The sequence below is a fragment of the Dipodomys merriami genome, unplaced genomic scaffold (assembly GCF_024711535.1).
Source record: "Dipodomys merriami isolate MVZ:Mamm:240054 unplaced genomic scaffold, mDipMer1.0.p SCAF_3, whole genome shotgun sequence".
In the NCBI taxonomy this organism is placed as follows: Eukaryota; Metazoa; Chordata; class Mammalia; order Rodentia; family Heteromyidae; genus Dipodomys; species Dipodomys merriami.
The window spans coordinates 90,348,318-90,371,549 of record NW_027204492.1 but is presented as its reverse complement, the minus strand read 5'-3'; positions in this window follow the sequence as shown (position 1 = coordinate 90,371,549).

Here is a 23,232-nt window from a genome sequence, read left to right as displayed (position 1 = left end):
TAGCATTCTACCACTTGAGCCACAGCGCCTCTTCCAGTTTTCTGAGTGGTTTATTGGAGATAAAATCTCACGGACTTTGCTGCCCAGGTTGGCTTTGAACAGCTGTCTTCAGATCTCAGCTTCCTAAGTAGCTAGGATTACAGGTGTGAGCCACTGGCACCGAGCTGAGAATAGTTTTAAGACATTTTTAAAAATTTCCTTTAGATCAAATACAGCATTAAAAATAATAATGTTTTGTGGACCTCTCTCTCTCTCACTACTGGGGTTTGAATTTAGGGTCATGTGCTCTGCCACTGAGCCACACCTCCAACCCTGTTTTGCTTTTAGGTTAATTTTAGATAAAGTTTCATATTCTCCCAGGGCTTACCTAGACCAAAATCCATCTGCATATGGCCTTCCACAAACAGAGCTACTGGGATTTGAGTTTAGGTCTGTATACAAAGTGGAATGGTAGAGGTGTCTTGAGAAGAACGAATATTGTTTTATACTAAAATTGCCCCAGTGGAGGTCATTAAAGTTTCCAAGGATAATGAAGGGTTGATGAATTTGATTTTTAGCATTTTCAGACATAAAATTACAGGAGATAAAACATATCTAAAATTCTTTGATTATCTATGCAATGTTTTAGCTGGGAATTCAAATCCCTGACCTCATCCTTCTCTTTCACCATATTGGCTAAGCACTTTAGGAGCCACCAAACAAGGTCAATGTATTCCTTATTTTCCAAATATTTTCACAAGTATCACACACAGCATATAGTTCCTTGCTTTTTGCACTTGATTAATTAGAAGGATCTAATGCAAATATTTTGCATGCTTCTGAACAGTTCATGCATAGACTATCAGCACCCCTTTAAAAATTGTGATAAGAACAGGACGTCACTCGGAGCAATGGTGGCTTACACCTGTAATTCTACCTACTCAGGAGGCTGAGATATGAGGATCATGGTTCAATGTCAGCCTGGTCTGGAAAGTCCATAAGCGTTAATCTCCAAAAAAAGTACTCAGAAAAAATAAGCCAGAACTGGTGCTGTGGCTCAAGTGGTAGAGCACTAGCCTTGAGCACAAAGGGACTCAGGGACAGCCCAGGACCTGAGTTCAAGACACAGGACAGGCAATAAATAAATTAAAAGAACCAGGTGTCATTTTCTCATGTCTGTAATCCTAGCTACTGAGGAGGCTAAGATCTGAGGATTGCAGGCAGGAAAGACTGTGAGACTCTTATCTCCAATAAACCACCAAAATGAAAAGCTGGATGGACAGCTGTGGCTCAAGCCTCGAATAAAAGTTCAGGGACAGTGACCAGGTCCTAGTTCAAGCCCCAGGATCAGCACCAAAATTAAATAAATAAATAAACACACCTGCTATCAGAGACATTATTGTCTTTGAATCCAGTCACCAGACCAGAAAAATCATTCCAGAAACTCAGAACAAATTCAGAAAATTCATTCCTAAAATTCTACTTCTCTAGATTCACTCTCAGTAACAAAGTCTACTAGCCAGGACTCTCCAAAACAACAAAAGTAAAAGTAGAAAGAGGTGTGGAGGATGGAAAAGACAGACAGACAGACAGACAGACAGACAGACAGACAGATGACATACAGAGAAATCATAGTTCCTCTGTTCTTTGCCCTGTTCTGGTCCCTAGTAGATAGGTGATATCTATCCACATTGATTAGGTCATTTTCTTTACTCAGCCTACAAATGCAAAGAAATACCCTCACAGACATACCCACGAAATAGTGTTTTACCAGAAATCTGGCAAAACATCCATTAGCACAGTGAAGTTGAAATATAAAATTAATCATCACAATACTATATGAATCAAATTCTATGATGTGCTGGAAAAGGGAAAAGTATATACACAGTAAACTATCACTGGTTTTTAGGGTTACTGGAATAGGGAAAAGTGACTAGGTGGAATATAGATCGGTAGACAGACAGACAGACAGACAGACAGACAGACAGACAGACAGACAGACAGATAGATAGATAGATAGATAGATGTTGAAGTTGCTGATATTGTTTATTCATGACACTGATCTTTTTCCTTGACATTGTAGAATTACAATAACTCTTTACATTTGTGGTCTTCCTCAAAAATCCACAATCCCTGTTCAGTCATGAACAATTCCCAATTTAGGAACACTTTAAAGAAAAGCTGTCAAAGTGATGAAAGAAAATCAGAGAAACTATCCAAGTCAAAAGGAGTCTAATCAAAACATGATAATTATTGTAATATGGTTCTGAATGGCTTTGTGGACCAGAAAATAGACAATAAATCATAACAGAAAACTGAATAAAAATTCAGACACTGATCATTGCATTCACATACTCTTTTATTAAATGGAAAATTGGGGTCCAGTATCAGAAGATGGCGGAGGAGAAGCTGGAATCTGAACAAGCTCTCGCATAGAAAGCAGTTTTAGAGTTCCAGTGAACAGTCCTAAGCCAGATAATCACACCAAGTGTGCCATCACAGGACAGAGAGTTAGACAAGAGAGGGAAAGCCAAGGCAAGGAGACACATCTTAGCGCTTGCCAGCAACCGCCGTGGCGGCGGTGGCGGCAGGGTCGCGGCGGAGACTGCAGCAGGGGCCATACCTGAGCGCTCACACAGAGAGTCCGGGATGAAGGAGCCAGATGCAGCAGGCGAGCGGATTCTACTCAACACCAGCAAGAACCCACAAGGAGCGGACATCTTCATCCTGCAGTTTGCAGACCAGAGACGACCCAGGATGCAAGACTCGGCATGAGTAGAAGCCCGGCGTCCTCACTCCTTCTCAGGGAGCAGAGGAGGGAAGGCCACCCCTCCTCCCCCAGCACCGGTGATCTCCATCTTGGATACCGACAAAGCTCGGAGGAGCTGCTAGCTCCAACTCAGGCCTTGGAATAAAACGAGTCATTTAGCAGGTCACAAGAACTTAACGGCGAAGTGACCTGCCAGACTCAGCTCCATCCAGGGAAAAGTCACCCAGCTCAGGCGCCAGCCACTGGAGTGGCTTTCCTCACTGGGTAACCAGAACCAGAGGCTGACCCTCCCTCTAGCAGCCTCAACAATCAATTGAAAAACAGAAACCCTGAGAATGGCTCCAGGCAGGGCTCTGTGAGTTTTTCACAAAATAGCCCCAGGGAAAAGCTACTGATTGTTGAAAGGCCTCAACTCTACCCAGAACCTAGCCTCACCACTGCATCCCCCTCTTTTGTGATTCTCAAAGCAGATCACCCTCCCATTAAACTAATATGGGAGGGGGATCTCAAAATCTTGGGTATAGCAGAGTATTTTTCTGCCTGTTGGAACAAACTGACTTAAGAAACCAATCAAGCCACAGGACCTCAAGCTGACCAGAGGCTGGTTACAGACAAAAGGGAGATACAGGATTCTTCCCACCCCTCCCAAAATAATAAAAAAAAAAAATCAAACAACTTTTTTTTTCTTTTTTTCTTCTTCTTCTTTTCTTTTTTTTTTTTTGGTACCTTATATATATATATAAATTTTTTTCCTTTTCTAAAAATTTTATTAATCTTTAATTTTTGCCTTTTTTGAAAAAATAATTGTTTTCCAGTAACTTTTTTTTCCTCTTATAATTTTTATTTTAGGAATACGTGAATGTGTGTTTTCCTTTCTTTTCTTGCCTTCTTTCTCTTTTTTTTCTTTCTTAACTATCTTTTTGTTTTTCGTCTACCTCTACTGAACTGATCTTTTTTTCTCCCTTTCTTATCCTTCTAACCTGTTCCTCTCTTTTGATCTTCTTTATGTGAGTTAACTCTTGTCCTGCACATCCTCAGATAAACCCGTAGTTAACTACTAGACCCTATCCCCCATTGTGTACACACTTAATCCACAAATTTATTACTCAATTCAAAACCTCTGAGACTTAAATTCCTTAATAGCAGTACTACCTCTTTATACCTATATATTATTTTAAGCATTTTTTAAGTTTTTCACTTCTCCTCTATGTCCCTTCCCTTCTCTTAATATACTCACATTCCTCTCTAAATAGATGATCTTTTAATCTCCATAATAATATTAATTTTTATGTTTCTATTTTTTTCTAGTCTCTTTTCATTTCCCTTTCCCTTTCTTCTTTTTCTCTCTCTCTCTACTTGAATCCTACCAACCTATTTCCTGCATTGGGATTAGGACATAGTTAACTCTCCCTGTGCCTCCCCACACCAATCTATTCCTATTTTTTACCCACATCTCTCCCTAACCCTAATAATTTCTGGTTTTCCAAATTCTTCTCTGCAGTTTGAAGCCCATTAACATATAGTTGTTTGATGTTGAATAGATGTATCTGTTGAACTAGATTGTATCTGTAGACTATTGACTGTGCAAATGCAAACTTTGATTGATGGTTGCCTTAAGATAGTGTTCTAGCACAAAACTGGTGCTATTTTCATCTCAAATGGGCAGAGTAAGCCGGAAAAACACAAGAAAAATGGCAAATCTGGATATCTCAATTCCCAATCTTGATAATCAGAGGTCAGAACAGATAATGAATAATCCAGAGGAGAGTTCCCAAATAGCTCAACAAACACTGCTGGCAAACATGATAAATGAGAAGTTTGACAACTTACAAAGGACACTGTATGAGCGTAAAAGGGAAAGAAAAGAGGCATCCCAAAAGCTTATACAGGAATAACATAAGCGTGAGGAAGCTACTCAAAAACTGATACAGGATTTGCACGAACAACTTTAGAATACTCAAAGAGAAAGGGAGGAATGGCATGAGCAGGCAGAGAACATTCAAAGAAACTGCAGGAATCCCACCAACGGGAGGAAAGAGAACTACAAGAATCCCATGAATGGCAGGAAGCTAATCAAAGAGTAATACAGGAATTGAGAGACCAGGTAGACAATACACAAAGATCACTAAAGGCATTCATGGAATCCATTAACAAAGAGCTGAAGGAAGTCAGGGAGACCACAAAGGGAATGCTGAATGGAACCCAACAGAAGGAATGGGAGTCCAAAGAAACCATATCCAATCAACTAAGTGATTTGAGAATAAACACTGAACACTAAATTAAAAAGTAAAGAAATTCATACAAGACCTAAAACAGAGCTTCAACAAAGAACTTGAAGCCATCAAAGCTGACCAATTAGAAGGAAAAGAGATAAAAACAAAGTAGAGAGTCTTGACAGCAGGTTAGACGATGCAGAAGATCAAATCTCAGGGATTGAAGACAGCCTAGATATTATAAAGAAAGAACATACAACCATCCAAGACAAGTCCAAGAAATATGATAGATCTATCCAACACCTGGAAGACACCATCAGAAGGCCTAATCTAAGGATAATGGGTATAGAGGAGCACATAGAAACAGAAGTTAATGGTCTAGGAAATTTGTTTAACAGGATCCTAGCAGAGAACTTCCCAAACATACAAAAAGATAGGCCTATTCAGATACAAGAAGCTTTTAGAAACCCAAATAGACCAGACCAGAATAGGACCTCCCACAGTCACATTAAAATCCACACAGGATCAACTCAGACCAAGGAAAAGATCCTTAAAGCTGTCAAGGAGAAAAGGGTAATCACCTATAAAGGGAAACCAATTAGAATCACCTCAGATTTCTCAGCAGAGGCAATCAAAGCAAGAAGAGCATGGAATGATGTATGCCATGCCCTAAACACAAACAACTATCAATCAAGAATTCTGTATCCAGCTAAACTCTCCTTCATAACTGAAGGCCAAATAAAAAACTTCCATAGCAAAGAAAAATTGAAACAATACATCTCCACCAAACCAGCCCTGCAAAAGATTCTTAAAGATGTCCTACACATAGAAAACCAACAAGACCATAGTAAAGGCCAGGAAACTGCACCCAAACTGAGAATCCAAGAACCATAGGAAGAACCCAGTTTTTGCAGCCCCCAAGAAGGTGGATAACATGGCAGGAACTCCCAAATACCTCTCAGTCCTATCTCTTAATGTTAACGGACTGAACTCTCCAATTAAGCTGCATAGACTGTCTAGTTGGATTAAAAACCAAGAGGCTTCTATCTACTGCTTTCAGGAGTCACATCTTGCTCGTAAAAACAAACACATTTTCAAGGTTAAAGGCTGGAACAAAATCTACCAAGCAAACGACTCCCATAAACAGGCGGGAGTTGCAATCCTAATATCAGATAAAATAGACTACAAATTAAAATTCGTGAGAAGAGATAAAGAATGTCGCTACATACTAATTAAAGGATCTCTCCTTCAGGAGGATATTACAATTCTAAATATCTATTCGCCAAACAATGGAGCACCCAAATTTATCAAAGAAACACTACTTTCCCTCAAATCCCATATAGATCCAAAGACATTAATTGTTGGGGATTTTAACACACCACTCTCCCCACTAGATAGATCAACTCTGCAAAAACTCAACAGTGAAACCGCAGATCTAAACAGCTGCATAGATCAAATAGACTTAACAGACATCTATCGAACATTTCACCCAGCAGCATGAGAATACACGTTCTTCTCAGCAGCACATGGAACTTTTTCTAAAATAGACCACATTTTAGGCCACAAAGCAAACTTGCCTGAATTCAGAAACATTGAAGTTATACCTTGCATCCTCTCTGACCACAAGGAATAAAATTAGAACTCAACACCAAAAGCCACCAAAGAAAGTCCGGCAACACATGGAGGCTGAACAACACACTGCTGAATCATGAATGTGTCATGGAAGAGATTAGAAAGGAAATTCAAATGTTCATGCTATTCAACAAAAATGAACACACAAATTACCAGCTCCTCTGAGACACAGCAAAGGCAGTACTCAGAGGCAAGTTTATAGCTCTGAGCTCCTACATCAACAAATTGGAGAGAACTGAAACTAACAATTTAATGACACATCTAAACCTCCTTGAAAAAGAGCAGCAAGATGAATGCCAATCCAGTAGATGGAAACAAATAATTAAAATTAAATCAGAATTAAATAAATTAGAATCCAAAAAAAAACTATAGAAAGAATCAACAAAACAAAGAGTTGGTTCTTCGAAAAACTTAACAAAATTGACAGACCCTTAGCAAATCTTATCAGAAAAAGAAGAGAACACACCCAAATTAATAAACTCAGAGATGAGAATGGAAACATCACTACGGAAACAACCAAAATTCAGAACATTATAAGGGAATACTCAAAACTTTATGCTAATAAGTTTGAGAACTTGACAGAAATGGAACTTTTCCTAGCAAATATTGACATGCCAAAACTAAACCAAGATGAGTTAAACTATCTTAACAGGCCCATATAAAGCACTGAAATAGAAACAGCAATAAGACACCTCCCAGCTAAGAAAAGTCCAGGACCAGATGGTTTTACAGTGGAATTTTACAAGGCCCTCAAAGCCGAGCTCACAACAATACTCCTCCAACACTTCAATGAAATTCAAAGAGAAAGCCCACTACCGAACACATTCTATGAAGCCATCATAACCCTCATCCCAAAACCAGGCAGGGACTCATCAAAGAAAGAGAACTATAGACCCATTTCTTTGATGAATATTGATGCAAAACTTCTCAACAAAATTTTGGCCAATCGACTTCAACAATTCATCCAAAAAATTATACACCACGATCAAACAGGATTCATTTCAGGGATGCAAAGCTGGTTCAATATACTCAAATCAATTAATATTATTCATCACATCAACAGGAGCAAGAATAAGAACCACATGGTTATCTCAATAGATGCAGAAAAAGCATTCAACAAGATCCAACACCCCTTCATGATGAAGGTTTTGGAAAAATTAGGAATCCATGGAACATTCCTCAATACAATAAAGGCTGTATATGACAAACCTACAGCCAGCATTATACTCAATGGTGAAAAACTAAAGCCATTTCCTCTTAACTCAGGAACAAGACAAGGATGCCCACTCTCTCCACTTCTCTTCAATCTAGTATTACCATGCCTCGCTACAGCAATAAGACAAGATGCAGACATAAAGGGGATCCAAATAGGGAAAGAAGAAATAAAACTCTCCCTCTTTGCAGATGACATGATCTTGTATTTAAAGAATCCCATAGACTCCACTCCCAAATTACTCAAGCTGATTCAAAACTTTGGCAAAGTAGCAGGTTATAAAATTAACCCCCAAAAATCAATGGCTTTTCTGTATGCCAACAATGAGAAAAGTGTGGCTGAAATTAGGAAAGCAACTCCATTTGTAATAGCCCCACAAAAAATAAAATACCTAGGAATTAACTTAACCAAAGAAGTGAAGGACCTCTATGATGAAAACTTTAAAATCTTGAAAAAGGAAATCAACCCAGAACTTAAAAAATGGCAAAACCTCCCATGCTCCTGGATTGGAAAGATTAACATCGTGAAAATGGCAATACTTCCCAAGGCTATCTACAAATTCAACGCAATTCCTATCAAATTTCCAACCTCATTCTTCAAGGAAATAGAAGAGGCAATCCAAAAATTCATATGGAACAATAAAAGACCCCGAATAGCAAAAACGCTCCTCAACGGAAAGAACACTGCTGGAGGAATATCAAACCAAATTTCAAACTCTACTATAAAGCCATAGTAATCAAAACAGCTTGGTATTGGCATAAGAACAGACCTCAGGACCAATGGAATAGAATTGAAAACCCAGAAATGAACCTACAGACCTATAGCCATCTAATCTTCGATAAGGAAGCTAAAACAATAGAATGGAAGAAAGACAGCCTCTTCAGTAAATGGTGCTGGCAAAATTGGTTAACTACATGTCGAAAACTAAGGCTAGATCCTTATATATCACCCTGCACCAGAATCAACTCCAAATGGATCAAAGACCTTGAACTCAAAGCAGACACTCTGAAAACATTACAGGATGGAATAGGAGAAACCCTAGGTCCCCTTGGCTCAGGCCGAAATTTTCTGAATAGAGACCCGGAAGCACAACAAATCAAAGAAAGGTTGGACAAATGGGATTGCATAAGGTTGCAGAGCTTCTGCAGGGCAGATGACATAGCTAGCAAGATCAATAGAAAGCCTATGGATTGGGAGAAGATCTTTACTAGCCATACAACGGACAAGGGTCTCATATCTAAAATATACTTGGAACTCAAAAAATTAAACCCCCCAACAACAAATCCTCAAAGAAACAACTGCCCAATAAATAAGTGGGTGAAAGACTTAAAGAGAAACTTCTCTGAAGAAGAAAGAAGGATGGCCAAAAGACACATGAAGAAATGTTCCACATCCCTAGCCATAAAAGAAATGCAAATCAAAACAACATTGAGATATCACCTCACTCCAGTTAGAACAGCAAAAATCAAGAACTCTAACAACAACAGATGCTGGAGAGGATGTGGACAGAAAGGAACCTTACTTCATTGTTGCTGGGAATGTAAACTTGTTCAACCACTTTGGAAAGCAGTATGGAGGTTCCTCAAAAGACTTCACGTAGAACTCCCCTATGACCCAGCAATCCCACTTTTGGGCATTTACCCAAATGTTTACAAACAAGACCACACTAAAGCTACCAGCACAACAATGTTTATTGCAGCATTATTTACCATAGCTAAGATATGGAACCAACCCAGTTGCCCCTCAGTAGATGAATGGATCAAGAAAATGTGGTATATATACACAATGGAATTCTATGCCTCCATCAGAAAGAATGACATTTCCCCATTTGTTAGGAAATGGAAAGGCTTGGAAAAAATTATATTAAGTGAAGTAAGCCAGGCCCAAAGAAACATAGGTCCCATGGTTTCCCTTATTTGCAATATCTAGTATATGTATGAGTCAAGCAGAAAAGGTCAAATAAAGTGATGTCAGGAAAATGAACCCTTAGATATGTATTTTAATGTTTTTTTCTTTCATGCATGTGTTTCTAACGCATTTATAAGATTATTTCTTTGTTTCTTTGTATGTCCCTCCCCCACAGTATAACCCCTACTTTCACTATATTTGATGTCAGTATAACTTGTGGAGGAGATGGGGAAAAACCAGTTGTTTAAGGATACAGGTGGACCTGTTGCAACAATGAGAAGTACAGGTTGTCATGTCCAAAACGAGCTTTACAACGTCGGTGCGGGAGGGGGGGGGAAAGGGGGGGAAGAGAAGGACTGGGATTGATGGGAGGGGGGAGTCTGAGAAAGGATGTGAAGGGTAAACCAAAGGAGGAGGCTGCAATGCTTGGTAAGAAATGTACGCATTATCCTGCCCATGTAATTGTAACCCCTCTGTACAGTATGTTCACCAATAAAATTAAATTAAATTTAAAAAATGGCAAATTGTTTGTACAACTAATTAATGATAAAATATTATTATTTAAAAATATGGATTTTAATTGTCCTATATCAATATTATTAATTATTTTTGACAAATGGGTTGTACTTATTAGATGTGGTACTAACAGGAAAAAGTGGTATAAACTATATGAATATTCATTTTATTATCGTCACAAATTTTCTGTAAAACTACAATTACTCTAATAAGAAAGCATACTTTCTTAAAGGCCCATTTATAAAAGAGATATGTTGAGCCGGGCGCTGGTGGCTCACGCCCGTAATCCTAGCTACTCAGGAGGCTGAGATCTGAGGATCGCGGTTCAAAGCCAGCCCGGGCAGGAGAGACCGTGAGACTCCTATCTCCAATAAACCACCAGAAAACCGGAAGTGGCGCTATAGCCCAAGTGGTAGAGCGCTCGCCTTGAGCTGAAGAGCTGAGGGACAGCGCCCAAGCCCAGAGTTCAAGCCCCACGACCGACAAAAAAAAAAAAAAAAAGAGATATGTTGGCAGAGATGGAAGCAACATACTTTTGACAGGCTGACTACACTGTGTTATTATCCTCATGGAAAAAGAAGTGCTTTCCTTATAGCAGTAAATTCAGTCTCTATGCCTACCATGTTGCTAATATAACCATCTTGTACATACAGAATGCTTTATCTACTACTATAGCAAACACAGGACATTCCTATAACATGTATCTCCTGCATATTGTGTAGAAAGTGTAGGGATATCTCTCAATGCTTATGTAGTTCACTAGTTCACTATTTATGGGTGCCTTTTCACCCAGAAGCAACTGGCTTTGCATACAGTATAGAAGATTAATAAAGGTACAGATTAAAATGGATCTGATTACAAGACTACAGGAATGGCTCAACTGGTAGGAAGTTACAAGGGGAAATGCTTTGTAACTCTAGATATATGCTGTTCTCTTCCCCATCATCACAGGAGTCCAGAAACAAAGGGGTATAATTAAGAGTGAGCCTTCCATATTTTTTACCCTAATCACCGAACCTTGGATTTCCTAGTAACTAAAAGAGAAATTCTGTGCTGAGACTATAGATATGGTCCCAATAGTAGAAGACTACTTCTTGGTGCTTGGGGCTTCATATGCTATTGAGCCAGCAGTCATAGAAAGGTATCAATGTACTGAATCATAGTGGGCAGGTAAGTTACTATGATTATTGGGGGAGAAATTGGATTGCTACTACATGATAGATGCAAGACAGAGTATGTTGAAAGTTGGGTTATTTTCTACAGCACATCTTAGGTAAGCTAAGATGTGCCCTAAGATGGTAAACTAAGTTTACCTGATTCATGAACTTGTGTATCATAGCAATAAAAAAATCACAGAGCAAAGACCCATATCCTTTAGGGATCATAGTCTGAAACATTCCCCAGTAAATATTACTATTCAGATGACCTGACACAAAGGATAAGGGAATAGAATGTATTGTGTGATAGAAGAAAGTACCTATAATAATCAATTTAGCCCTCATAACCAGCTATAGTGGGATCTCACAGCTACATTTTTGTATATAATACCTTTTTTATCTGTATTAGATGAGCTCTGATGCTGGTTAATGGTTTATATTTTAGGTGATGTATACTGAGATTTTTACCACCCTGCCATGATATAGTTGATTTCATATACTCTATTGGAAAAGTGAAGGTTTCACTATGATAAAATCGAAGACTCAATAGTGCAAATCAAAAAGAGTAACAGGTGCCTGATTGGTGTCCTGCAAGTGTACACCTAGCCACTAAGGAAGCTGAGATCTAAAGCTATCTTTGTAAAGCCACCTGAGACAGACAAATCCTTGAGACTCTATGCCAGAAATGGAGGCCTGGCTCAAGTCATAGAGCACTAGCTGTGAACAAACAAAGCCTAGCAAGATCAGGGCCCTGAATTCAAACTACAGGACTGGCACAAAAAATAAATGGAATAGTGTACATGATTAATATTGTTTAATCCTCTTACATATCTATTGTCCATTGTTCTGTGGCCTTTCTTCATCCTTTGCTATTCCTAATGACATTCCCTTCAGAAGATTTTATATTGAGTCATCTTTACTAGAAACTGATGTGTATGGACTACACTAATGAGATCCTATTCGTTTGGAGAAGTGAGGAGCCCTAGTAGTAGACTGGAGAGGTATGAGACTGCTTTGGTCTGGCTATTTCCCTCAACCATGGTCATTCACCACAGCATTCTCTCTTCACTTTCAAGGCTGCAGTTATGACATGTAGGATGCTAGTAGCTCTATTCTCTAGATATAAATAAAGACATTTTGAATTACCCTATTTTGGTATATTATCTCTACTTTCTGCAGTAACTGGTCCTGACTTTAAAGATTTAAGCAAATTTATATACATATATATACATATATGTATATATTCTTTAAATGAATATATCTGGTATATATATATCATCTTAAATTTTAGATTTAAATAAATTTCTGTTATATTCTATAATATTACAGAATTAGAAAATATAAAATATCACAGAATTATAAAATATAGACATCTCTATATTTCTATTCAATTAGATTTCTAGGATAGTTAGTCTTCCCCCTCCACAGAAAACATTATATACATTAAACTTTGGCTGAATCTTAATAGAAATTTATCAAAATTCCTCTAGGATACATTTCTAAAACTGTAATTGATGGTTGAAAGACAGTGAATATATTTAAGTAACAATACAAATTTCTATTTTGCCCTCCAGTAAATTTGTGACAACTTATACTGATTTATATCAGTCATATTTGAGGCAAGCTAATTTATTCAGCTGTAGTTAAATCTGGGCATTAACATTTCATAATTTGCAAATTGATGGCTGAAATATAATTTTATTGTTTTCTTTTTTGCATTGCTTTTATTATTTCTCAAGTTGATCACTTTTATTTTCATATATCCACTTATATATTTTAAAAATAAATAGCATATTATATCTTTTGTCTTTTTGCCTTATTGTGGCTTCATTTTTATTTCTTGCATTGATATATTAGCCTCTTGTCAATATTTGTTTATATGAGAAAAAATAAAAACAAGGAAAAAACAGTACAATTAATGATTTTCATGGTAGGTTTTCTGAAGGACTAAATCAGATATTTTCAAGAGTTATTTTTAGGAAAAATTTTATTCTCTTTTTACAAAGTACACAACAATTATCATTAACATCACCAGGAACTGCATGAATAAGTTAGCAACAGGAAAAAAATTCTTCAAATGGATATCAAAACTTACAACAGTGTTATTTCAAAATGCTAGGATTTTAAATATAGTACCATTTCACAGGAAGTGCTACTGGTTTCCATTTCTTTTCCCTAGGCTACATAACTCTGTTTTTATACAGAAGAAAATCTAAGCTATCAATAATAAAAGATTCTATTCTTTGGTAGAAACAAATTTGCAATTATGTGTGATGGAAAGTGCATGTAGGCAATATCACAAAGTAATAGCCTATTTACATATTATTTCCATAAAGTCTCTTCCCTCATAGGATATTCTCTTTAAAAAAATGATTTCACTACCCAGGTACATGGGACATTTGAAGAAGAGATAATTCATTCTTCCCATTTTAAAGCAATAATATATACTAACATCATTGTTCAGTCTCCATCAGAGCATTTACTTCCAAACTATTAAAGACAATTGAAAGTGAGTTTATGTTACTCTCATCATTCAAATGGCATTCTGGAATTACAGTTTCTTGTTAAAATAGCACCTTCATATTGTCCTGATGACTCAATCAACATTATCTCCAAATCAGGTCCCATCTCTCTATTTTATCATAAACACCATTATTATTACTCCCTACTTTCTTAGTCCAAGGTCTCTTCCCTTCTTACTTGAGCAACTGTAAGTGAGGCTTAAAATCACCTCACAGCGAGTCTCAGTTTTTCCCAATTCAACTTTTAGGATTCTGTCAGATTGACTTTATAAAATGCACATCTGGCCCTCTTCAATCTCTCAACTAGAATTTTTCAATGGATTTCCATTGTCTATAAAGTAACATCCAAGCTCCTTAGCATGGAATGTAGTGTCATTCATATCTAGCTTCTGAAAGCTTTCTCGGATATATCTTTTGTTTCAAGCCATTCTCCAGTCAAATTGAATCAGAATCAGTGACTATATATTTTTGAACCTTTCTCCCAGATGAATACCTCTAAAAACTCACTTCAAGTTCACCTTTCCATTAAACCCTTTCCTTGCATCCTGGATTAGAGATAATCATGTTCTCCATAATACATTCATAGGTCACGGGATATATTTCAAACCCAGCCTGTTTTCTGCTTGACTATACTTGTCTGAGCTTGTGCCCTAGGTTTCTCTTTGAAGGCTGAACCAGTATCCCTGAATACAATAGCTAACTTAGCATATGGCATACCATGAGCCCTAAATACATCTGCAATTGAATGGACAAATGCAGAAATAAACAAGTATTCACAGGAGAAACTGTATTGTATAAAACATGTTTGTTTATTAAGAACTAAGTGTAAGTTGAAGCTTCTGCCTCAGGTTGCTTATATAAAACTAATTAGGTAGAAATGGCATATGCATATAAAAATAAAAAAGCAAGGGCATGAAACAGGGTCCCAAATGTAAACAGATGGCTCATTCCAATTAAGATAATTTGAAAAGGCTTGATTTACAAAGGATCTAATAACAAGTGAGGGCAGGGTATAGAGAAACTACAAGGGATAGTGCAAAAGCCTATTAGTAATATTAGAGAACTGGAGCTGTTTCTACTTCCATACTGAGAAGGATGAGAAGATAAAGAGAAATTATTGGAACCTGGAAGGAGAGAAAATTATACTAAAGAGTCATAAGAGGAAGAGTAACTTCCAGGCAAGGTTCACAGTCAACTTTAAGTGAACTCAAAAAGGGAAATTCAAAGGTAGACAACCCGTCTTCATTATTCTCTGTCTTTTCAATCCATTGCCAAAGCTCCTAAGGGGTCAATTCCAGCTGAAAACCAAAGTGCTCTAGAGCCTTCTGGAATGTTCCACATAGGTCAGGCTTGACGAGCAGTGAGCAAGGTGGATGGTCATGGTTTCAGCTTGGTGTCCCCTCTGAAACTCACGTTGAAGTATAGTCTCCACTATGAAATAGAAAGCAGTGGAACTAGTTAAGAGACTTAAGTGGTAATTAGGGCTCTATCCTCATGGATGGATGAACTGATTTATATGATTAATGGATGTATGGATTAATAGAGACTGGGTCACCTAAAACACACACGCACACACACATACACGCACACACACACACACACACACACACACACACACACACACACACACACACACACACACACAAGCCCATTTTCCTGAGCATTCCCTTTGTGCTGGGTGATAGCTGGCACTCACTATCTTGGGACTTTGCTAGTGAGAAGGCCATCACCAGGTGTAGTTCATACACCTTGATTCAGAACCATGAGCCAAAATAACCTTGGCTCCATTTCTTACCCTGTCTGTGGTAGTGTTATTAACAAATGAACACAAACTAAAACAATAAAGAGAGGATAAGAATAAAATGATAATCAGTAAAGCATATGTTTTATGTATCTCTGTGTTGCAAATTCTCAGGCTCTTCTTTGATTGAGGCAGACTAAAGATGGCAGGAATAATGAAAATGGATGGGCAAGCTCTATTCACAGACTCTCCTGTTCATGGAGTACACAGGAAAAGTATACTGTTTACAGGCTCTTATTTCTGTCCTCAGCAGCAGCATCTCTTCCAGTGGCTGCACACTGCCCAAGAGTGGTGCCTACTTTTAACCTCTCTAGATGAAAGTGGCATTTGGCCAAGGATGGCCATACATGATTGAGCATGCGTACCCAATGTTAAGGCTACATGCTGGGATACCTAGGGTATCCCATGACTCAAAGTTATATGTATATACTAAATCATGCTAGCATCTGAAAGCTATAGAAATTCCTAGTCCTTAGGAGGTTCAGACCCAAAGTACCTTAAGATTGCAATGACAGAAGTCTGACTTACTCCATTTACTCTTTAATCCCCGAATTATCAGAATCTAGAAGATCTGTTTATATATAGTGTTGATGAACTTCATAATCAGACTTAACCCTTTCTTTCTTGAATACTTCCTGGAATTACTTCAAAAGTTGAACACATTTTCTCAGTGTCTCTTCTACCAAGAGTAGTCATTTGAAACAAAATTTATATAAACAACTAGTTTATGGGGGCATTTCTTGTTCTTTCCTGATAAATGGAATAGATATAAATTACATAGCCATCAGTTTAGGCCAAAAATAAACACGGGCATTACAAATGACAATAAAACATAGAAGAGACAAAGCAAGTATCGAAAAAGATGCAGGCAAGACAAATGTTGGAATTATCAGACAGAGACATTAAAAATTAACACACCAGAGTCTCCAACAAAAAAAAAGTAGAAAAGGTGCATAACATAATGAGAACTATAAGTAGAGAGATGGAAATGTTAAGGAAAAGGAAATGCTGGGAGTGGAAGACATTGTAACAGGAATGAAGATAACCTTTGGTGGGCTCATCAGTAGACATGATATAGTTAAGTGAGGAAGCTCACAGAAGGTTCCTAAATTAAAATGCACAAGGAAGAAAAGAATAGGAAAAAATGGAACATCTGAAAGCTATAGGAAAATATCTAAAGTTGTAACGTATGCCCAGTTCTAACACCAGTAGGAGAAAGAAAACAGAACAGATAAATATTTGTATTAATGGCTGAGAGGTTTCACAACAATGACAGAATCAATCTCAAATCCATGGAATTTAGAGAATGCAAAACAGAATGCATATAAGAAAAACCTACACAAGCATATCATATTCAAATTGCAGAAAGATCAATGGAAAGGGAATCTTTAAAAATGACAGAGAGGTATAAAACCTCCCTATAAAGGAATAAGGCTGGAAATGATATTGGACATCTGCCAGCAACCACATAAAATAGTAAAGACTAAAGTGACATATCTAACATATTAAAAAACATTCATCAAACTAGAAATCTATTTCCAATTAAAGTATGCTTTAAGTTTTTATTTATGTTTTTTTGTCTGTCATGAGGCTTGAACTGAGAGCCTGAGTGCTGTCCCTGGGCTTTTGTGCTCAAGCTAGAACTCTACCACTTTGAGCCACAGCTCCAATTCCAATTTTTGGGTGGTTAATCAGAGATAAGAGTCTTATGGCCTTTGCTGGCTTCAAACAGTGATCCTCAGATCTCAGCCACCTGAGATCTGACAGGTGTGAGCCCAGCTATTTATTCTTTTGTGCCAGAACTGAGGCTTGAAATTGGAGCCTGGATATTGTCCCTTAGCCTTTTCTGCTCAAGGCTGGCACTTCACCTCTTGAGCTACACCACCACTTCTGCCCTTTTGCTGGTTAATTGCAGATAACAGTTTCACAGATTTTCCTGCAGAGCTGACTTTGAAGCACAATCATCAAATCTCAGCTTCCTGAGTAGCTAGGATTGCAGGCATGAGACCCCTAGTGGCAAAATTATTCTTTTAAAATGAAGGAAAAAGAAAATCATCCAGACCTTTGCTGCAAGAAAAGTTAAAAGATTTTCTTCAGGAAGAAGGAAAGGATACAGGATATAAGCTTGGATTTACATAAAACAAATAAAGAACATGGAAAAAGAAACAAGTGAAATAAAATCATACTTATTGCATAATTAACTTAAAATATAGCTATATGTTTAATTATAATAATGCATTCAGTGATTATAGCATCTAGTAAAATGAAAGAAAGCACATCATTCACTGGCACTGGTGGCTTACATCTATAATTCTAGCTACTCGGGATGCTGAGATCTGAGGATCATGGTTCAAAGCCAGCAAGGGCAGACAAATTCATGAGACTCCTATCTTCAATTAACCAACAAAAAGACTGACTAGAGATGTAACTCAAAAGGTGGGATGCCAGCTGTGAGCACATAAGTCCAGCAAGTTCAAAGTCCTGATTTCAAACCCCAATATGTCAACACAGAGAAAAAGAAGGGAAGAGGAAGGGAGGAGATGAGAGGTATGGGAGGGGAGCAGGCATTTCATGCTACTCAGGAGGTAAAGATCAGGAGGATTATTGTCTAAAGTGAGACCAGGTGAAAATAAGAACACATCTCAATAACCAAGCCAGGAATGGTGGCTTGTACCTGTAATACTAGATAAACAGTAAGCATGGGCGGGAAGATTGTTATCCAAGGCCAGCCTGAGCATGAAGCATAGGCTTTCTACCTGTGAAATAACTAGATACAAAAACGTGTATGGCTCAAGTGGTAGAGCAACCATCTAGGAGGTGTAAGGGCCTGAGTTCAAACCCCACTACTACTACTACTACTAAAATAAATGACAGCTCTTTCTATGGAAAGGGAGTAAGGAATTGAATACATCGGCTTGTGAAGCACCTATACTATATGTAAAGCAGCATAGTGTTTATGTGATGGTATACTTAGATTAATTTAAAGTATAGTGTTTATGCTATGGTGTACTTAGATTAAAGTATATACTGCAAAGTATAGGGTTGTCACTAAGTTTTCGAAGTTATAGTTGATATTTTAAGAGAAAATAAAATGAATGCATAAAATGCTAAATTCAAACCAGAGAAGGCAAAAAGGTGGTCTTAAGCAATGATCATAAAAGAGTTACAAGTATGATTGATACTAAGCAAAATACATGAATAACTACATTAAATGTGGATGGTTAAAATATACCAATTAAAAGACAGATATTTTCAAGGTGGATATAGAAACAAGTACTAACTATATGTTGTCTATAAGAAGCACACTTTAATAAGCCCAATAGTTTAAAACAAAGAACTGGATAAAAGGGTACCACATTAATACTAATGAAGCAAAAAGAGGAGAAGCAATATTAACTTGAGACAAAGTAGATTTCAGAGCACAGAGTCTTACCAGAGAGAAGGAGAAGGAGAAAGAGAAAGAGAAATGCTGCATAATAACAAAAGGACCAATTCTCTAACAAGATGGAACAATCTGACCATGTGTAAACCTAACAACAGAGTACCAAAAATACATGAGGCCAAATTGGATTAATGAAAGGACAAGTAGACAAAGTTAGTATTATAGCTGGAGATTTCAACACGCCTGTCAAAAAGGGATAGGTCAAGCAGGCAGAAAATCAATTAGGATATAGTTGACTTGAACAACACGATCAATCAATCTGATCTAATTGACATTAATAGAATATCCTGTCCAACATCAGAAGTTTCTTGGAATATTCACCAAGAAATACCACATTGTGGGCCATAAGATACATCTTAGCAAATTTAAAAGAATAGAAATCATTTAAAACAATGTGATTTTATTTGTTGTTGTTGTTTCCTTTCTATGTTCTTTCCCCTATGGCATATCCCCTGTTGTCACTGTACTCAATTTTGATACCCTGACTCTTGTATATACATATGTCTAATCTGGGGAGGAGAAAGTGAATAACAAAACACTGAAACAAGGACACAGGATGACCAACTGAAACAAGAATACACACAGGACAGTGTATTGGACAAACTTTACAACTTTGGGCAGCATAGGAGGTGTTGCCAAGGAAGGGAGGAGTGTGGGAGGTGAAGGAGGGAAGGGATAGTGGAACATCAAAAAGGAAGGGAAGGGGTAACAATGATCAACAAGTAATGTACTCATTGCCTTACTAATGTGACTGTAACCACTCTGTACAACATCTTAACAATAAAATTTAAAAAGAAGAAAAAATCAGAGTGAATAATATTTCTGATTAGCTTTTGAATTCATGAAAAAATAGAATAGAAATCAAAGTATGCTTTCTGGCCACAGTGGAATTTCAAATAGAAATCAGTAACAGAAAGACACTTGGAAAAGGCCAACATACATAATGATTACACAGCACACTTGAACAACAGATGAGAGAATGAAGACTCAGGATGATAATATAACCTATTTTGCAAGAGTCAGTAAGGATGACTAGGAGGAAATGTTTCAGGCTTTGTAGGTTACATATGGTGTCTGACATGAATGGTTTTTCTTCTTTTCAAAAAATATTTTAAGCTGGGCACTGGTGACTCACTCCTGTAATCCTGGCTACTCGGGAGGATGAGATCTGAAGATTAGGGTTTGAAGCCAGCCCAGGCAGAAAAGTCTATGAAACTCTTATTGCCAATAAACTACTCAGAAAAAGCTGGAAGTGGCTCTTTGGCTCAAGTGGTAGAACAGTAACCTTGAGTACAAACAGGCTCAAGGACAGTGTCCAGGTCCTGAGTTCAAATGTGAGGACTGGCAACAAAGAAAAAAATCTTTTAAAAATGTAAATACCCAGCCAGGCACCAGTAGCTCATCCTAGCTATTCAAGAGGCTGAGAGCTGAAGAGCACAGTGTAAAGCCAGCCTGAGCAGGAAAGTCCATGAGACTCTTTTTTTTAAAAAATAAGTTTTTTATTGGGAAAATACTGTACAGAGGGGTTACAGTTACTTGAGCAAGGTAATGAGTACATTTCTTATCCAGCATTGCTGCCTCCTCCTTTTTTTTCCCTACCATCCTGTCCCTCCCATCTCCTCAATTACACCCTCACCCTCATCTAAATTGTGAAGTTCATTTTTTGACATAGCATCTTGTACATCTCATCGTCGCAATGGTTCAATCTGTATCCCTATTTAAACATTTTGTTTTTTCCCTTCCCCTCCCCAAATTATACCAACATCAAATACAGTGAAAATAGGGGTTATATTGTTGGGGAAGGACATACAAAGCAACAAAAAAAAATCACATGGTACCTTATAAATACGCTAAAAACAACAGCAAGAAAGAAAAACCACTTGTGTCCCTATCTTAGGGTTCATTTTTGCTTATCATCTTATCTGAGCTTTTCTGCTTCTCCCAGACATATACTAGTTATTGCAAATAAGGGAAACCATGGGACCTATGTTTCTTTGGGCCTGGCTTACTTCACTGAATATAATTTTCTCCAAGTCTTTCCATTTCCTAATAAATGGGGGCAATGCCATTCTTTCTGATGGAGGCATACAATTCCATTGTGTAGATATACCACATTTCCTTGATTCATTCATCTACTGAGGGGCATCTGGGTTGGTTCCATATCTTAGCTATGGCAAATAAGGATGCAATTAGCATAGTTGTGCTGGTAGCTTTAGCATGGTCTTGTTTATGATCATTTGGGTAAATGCCCAAAAGTGGGATTGCTGGGTCATAGGGGAGTTCTATGTGGAGTCTTTTGAGGAACCTCCATACTACTTTACAAACTGGTTGAACAAGTTTACATTCCCACCAACAATGCAGGTTCCCTTCTGTCCACATCCCCTCCAGCATCTGTTGTTATTAGATTTCTTGATTATAGCCATTCCAACTGGAGTGAAGTGGAATCTCAATGTTGTTTTGATTTGCATTTCTTTTATGGCTAGGGAAGTTGAGCATTTCTTCATGTGTCTATTGGCCATTCTTATTTCCTCTTCAGAGAAGTTTCTCTTTAAGTCTTTAGCTCACTACTTATTTATTGGGCAGTTGTTTGTTTGAAGATTTGTTGTTGGGAGATTTAATTTTTTAAGTTCCAAGTATATAGATTCTTATCTATCCAATTAACCACCAAAAAAGTCTGGAAATAGAGCTGTGGCTCAAGTGGTAGAGCACTAGCCTTGAGCAAAAGAAGCTCAAGAACAGTGTCCAAGCCCTGAGTTCAAAATAAACACACAAAAAATCTAAATTTCGTTCTTCACATTTAACATATATAAAATTAATCAACAAGCAGGATTTCCACCCCTCTCCCCCAGCTGTAGTTTGATTATCTCTGGCAAACAGCCAGATGAGTAAAACCCTAGGGCCATCCAGCACAGAGTGTAGAACTAGGAAGTCCCAAGGATACTTGGGGTCTGCTGTAGACAGGGATGAAGGCTAAATCCTATCTGACAGCATTTCAGCAGCAATTAACTAATGAGCATTACAAGCTCTCTCAAAATACAATACCTTCTACAAAACAAAGTATTCAAGGATTTTATCATCAAATATTCATCTTTTCTGTTTAGTCAGTTGTCATCTGCTTGTGGTTAGTATGAGCAAAATTTAAGAAATTGACAGAAGACCTGGAGTAGCAAGGATTCCTAGTGAACCTTAGTACATGACTCAGAAAAAGGGAAGTGGCAGAAACACAAGTTAGAAACTGAGAAAAGCGTGTATATGTACATGCAGAAGAGAGAAAAGAAGCAGGGAAGGGAGAGGAAGAAGAGGGGAAAAAAGAGGGAAAAAAAATAAAATGAACAGATAGAGAGAGTCAAAGAATGAGGGAAAATGAGATATAGAAACAGAGGGGCAGATGTGGGAGGGAAGGGGCAGTATCAGTATCAGAGGACCAGGAGAGCTCTTTTTTAATGTTATTTATTTTTATTGTAAAGGTGATGTACAGAGGGGCTACAATTGCATAAGTCAGATAATGAGTACATTTCTTTTTGAAGTGTCACCTCTTCCCTTGTTTTCTCCCAGTTTTTCCTTCCTACCCCCAACCACAAGTGGTATCATTTCCTTTTCAACCTAGGTTTTTCTTGAGAACAACTCCTGCATTTGTTTCCCCTTTGTCCCACAATTTCTGTGTTCCCCTTACCCTCCTGAAAACAGATAAACTTATATACAAGACAAAAGGTACAGGGCTGGGAAGGTGGCTCAGTGGTAGAATGCTTGCCTTGCATGCATGAGGCCCTGGGTTCGATTCCCCAAAACCACATAAGCAAAAAGAAAAAAGCCAGAAGTGGCGCTGTGGCTCAAGTGGTAGAGCATTAGCCTTGAGCTGAAGAGCTGAGGGACAGTGCCCAGGCCCAGAGTTCAAGCCCCCTGACCGGACAGAAAACAAAAACAGTGACAGAAATTTTAAAAAAGCAAAAAAAAATAAAAATCTCGTGTCCATTTCTTGGAGTTCATTTTGATAAACATCACTGTTTTTTTCAGTTCATGGGGCTTAAACTCTGGGCCTAGGTGCTGTCCCTGAGCTCTTCAGCTCAAGGCAAGTGCTC